The sequence below is a fragment of the Sorex araneus genome, chromosome 1 (genome assembly GCF_027595985.1).
Source record: "Sorex araneus isolate mSorAra2 chromosome 1, mSorAra2.pri, whole genome shotgun sequence".
Classification (NCBI taxonomy): domain Eukaryota; kingdom Metazoa; phylum Chordata; class Mammalia; order Eulipotyphla; family Soricidae; genus Sorex; species Sorex araneus.
In genome coordinates this window covers 153,997,406-154,000,972 of record NC_073302.1, presented here as the reverse complement: position 1 = coordinate 154,000,972, position 3,567 = coordinate 153,997,406, and positions in this window count along the sequence as shown.

Genomic DNA, 3,567 nt, shown 5'->3' with positions numbered 1-3,567 from the left:
TGGCGGCTCTGGCGGCGCTTGGCTGGGCGGGGGCGTGCACGGGGGCGGGCCCGGGGCTCGGCTGGGCAGAGCGAGGGGCGCGGGGAAGGGCGCCCCCCGGCGCGCAACGTGCGCCTCGACACGGGCGCCGCCAGCCGCCCAGCCGCCCCGGGCCGCGCGCAGCAAATCAGACGGCCGGGAAGCAGGGGACACCGCGATCCCTCGGTCCTCTCGCCCCGCTCCGGGTGCCCGCACTCACGCAAACCAGTTTTCCCTCCGGGCACCGTTGACTTGCGAAACTTCCCGGTGACTCTGTCTGGAACTGGGCCCTCTGAGCCGAGGTTTCCCACTTTCCTCCAGGGGTGCAAAGACACTAGCAGGGGGGAACCCAGGATTCAGGAGATGCGTGCGCCCCGGGATGCGCGGGACCTCCCGGCCGAGCGCCTGCTCCCAGTCCGGGAACTAACTGGGCTCTGAGCTGTAAATTGCAAAGTGACTTAGGGAATGTGGACTAAAACCTCTTCTGTACCCACAGAAATGACCCCAGAGAGAGGGGAGATCCTATGTATACACGGAACTATTTTGTTTGTTTTGGGGCCACACCCGGCGGTGCTCAGGGCTCATTCCTAGCGGGCTCGGGGGACCATATGGGTGCCGAAGATTGAGCCCGGAAAAGTGCCCTGCCCATTGTACCATCGCTCTGCTCCGTAGGCAGAATTATTGACTTTTGTTTTTAATTAAACACACACACACACACACACACACACACACACACACACACACACACACACACACACACACACACACACACACCCGATTGTCTCTAAGTTAGACTGCGTGTAGCACTGGTTGTTTCACGGTGACGCTGGCTGCGAGTGGAGCCAGTTTCTCCTCCTGTCTCTCGGGCGCGTCTGTCGTCTTTTCCCGCTGAGCAGCGAAGCTCCTTTGCTACTGGAACTCGGTGCTGGCCGCGCCCTCCGCAGGACTCGGGAGCCTGCAGAAAAAGGGACCTGCCGAGGGCTGTGTCCCTGGGACTTCCAAGGGGCGCGAGTCCGGAGGGGACAGGGGCACCCCCGCGCGCGCTGGTCCTCCGAGGGGAGGTTAGGCGGGGATTAGCACGCAGCTCGCCAGCTCTCGTGGCCCCGAAACCATATCTGGGTTTCAGACCGCGAGCGGAATTGAGTCCCCTCCACCCGTAGTTTCCAGGAAAACTTAACCCGCAGCCTTTCCTGGTCTCGGACGCACGGACATGTGTGTTCCGCAGTCTCCAGCTGATAAACTGGTCAAGGTTTTCAGACCCTTGTCGGAAGGGAATTTCACACTGACCATGTCGGTCCTCAACAAGAACCCGATGGAGAAAATTCAGACACTGGGGCAGGTCAGCAGCGCAGAAACGTGGTGGACCTAGAAGACTCTCAGTAAATTTCTGGATCAACTATCAAAGCCACTTATTTAAAAATTATTCTTTTCCAGTTCTCGGAGGAGTACGTATGTAAGAATATATGTGAACTGTTAAAACGACCCAATTCTCGTGTGTTGGTACATTGTGATTCAATTAAAATTGTTTTAAAAGATCCATTTTTTCACTCTATAACTTTTTTTTTTTTACTTCCAAGACACTATTGATTTCAAGAGTCATTACTTAAATTTAAGTGACACAGGCAAGGAAAAGATGCTGGCATTAAATGTCAACACTTGCAGGGATGTTCACAATCAAAGAAAAGATATCTTGGGGCCAGGGGACACAGTGCAGGGGACCTGGGCTTGACCACTGTTGCTGGACCTGGAGGTACCCACCCCCACGTCATCTACCTTCAGAAACTCTGGGATGACCTGGTGACATTCTATGTTCCACAGACCCAAGATTGCATCCTCCCATTATTCCTTTGGACCATCTAGCCTGACTCTGTTCAGATTGGGAGGCACCCCTGACCTTTCCCCCCACCCCCAATAGAAAGGCTATCTTACAATAAATGAAACACTGTAGAACAACAGTCCCAATTAATACATATGGCAATTATCTCACAGCTCCAGGAAGCACAGAGGAAGTCTGCAAGATCTCCTGGTATCTCAGAACTTCACTTCCCCCATCACCACTGCTAAAAGCTGCTGCCAACATTCAAGAAATTATAACACCTTCAAGTATGTCTGTTCTCAAGATAAAAATGAAACATTTAATTTTACCCTCCCCCCTTTTTTAGGCACACCCACCAGTGCTCAGGGCTTATTCCTGGCTTTCTGTCCCTGGAAGAGCTCAGGGGACCATAAATGGTGCTGGGTATCACACCCGGGTCAGTCTCACGCAAGGCAAGCACTCAGCCTGCTGTACAATCTCTCCTCCATGTTGGACCAGGTGATTGATTTCCCTAGTTCTCATAAAATATAATTACAGTATAGCTTAACACCTCTGCGTGTGTGTTGTATTCACCACACTCACTACCAAAGTTCCAGCCACATCCCACCAAAGAGATGCCACACACAGGTGAAACAGGCCTAATCAGAAAGATTAAAAACAGTTATTGGTGAGGGCATGGAGAAGGAACTTTGGGGCATTGTGAGGGGGAACAGAAATTGCTGCAGTTTGTAAGAAAAAAATCTATTAAGAATCATTTAAAAAATAAAGGGGAAGGCCCGGGTTCAAATCCCAGCATCCCATATGGTCCCCTGGGCACCACCAGGAGTAATTTCTGAGTGCAGAGCCAGGAATAACCCCTGTGCATTGCCAGGTGTGACCCCAAAAGCAAAAAATAAATAATAATAATAAATAAAGGGGAGGGAGTCCAAGAGGCCCTGAGACCCACCAGATGTGATCCCTGAGCACAGATCTGGAGAAAGCCCAGAATGTGCACCACTGATGTGGTCTAAAAACAGATAAAAAGAAACAAAAAGGAAAATGCCATATGATCCAGCAATAGAATTCTAGAAATCTAAAGGATATGAAAACACAAATTCAGCTTTTTTTCTTTGCGGAGGTGCAAATGTGCTCAGGGTTTACTCCTGGATCTGTATTCAGGGATCACTTCGGGTGGGGCTCAGGTACCATATTTGGCCAAGTCAGCAACATGTAAGGCAACTGCCCAATCTGCTGTAGTATCTCTCCAGCCTTATGCAGCTTTTTTCCACTCTGGAGAATTCTGTATTCTTACTTGTACCCCCCGCCCCCCCCCCCCCACACTTTTCCCCTTACATTTCTCTAGATGAATTTCTTTAAATAAAACTATTTTACTTTACTAAAACTAAGGAAGGAAAACATGAATTCTAAAAGCTATTTGTGAGGCCATAGGGCCTGAGCACTAGTATAGCTGTTAGAATGTTTGCTTTGCATATGGCTGCCCAGGTTAGATCCCTGGCATCCCATATGGTCCCCTGAGCACCACCAGGAGTGACCCTTTGAGCCAGGAGGAAGCTCCGAGCACTGCTGGATGTGGCTCAAAAGCCCAAAACAAAGATATCTGTGCCCCTAGAATATTGAAGTCAATATTCCCAAATATTCCCAAATTGAAACCCCAAATTGAAGTCAATCTTAATACCCATGGACAGATGACTGGCTTAAGAAGCGGGGCTATGAGTGCAATGAAATCTTGTTCT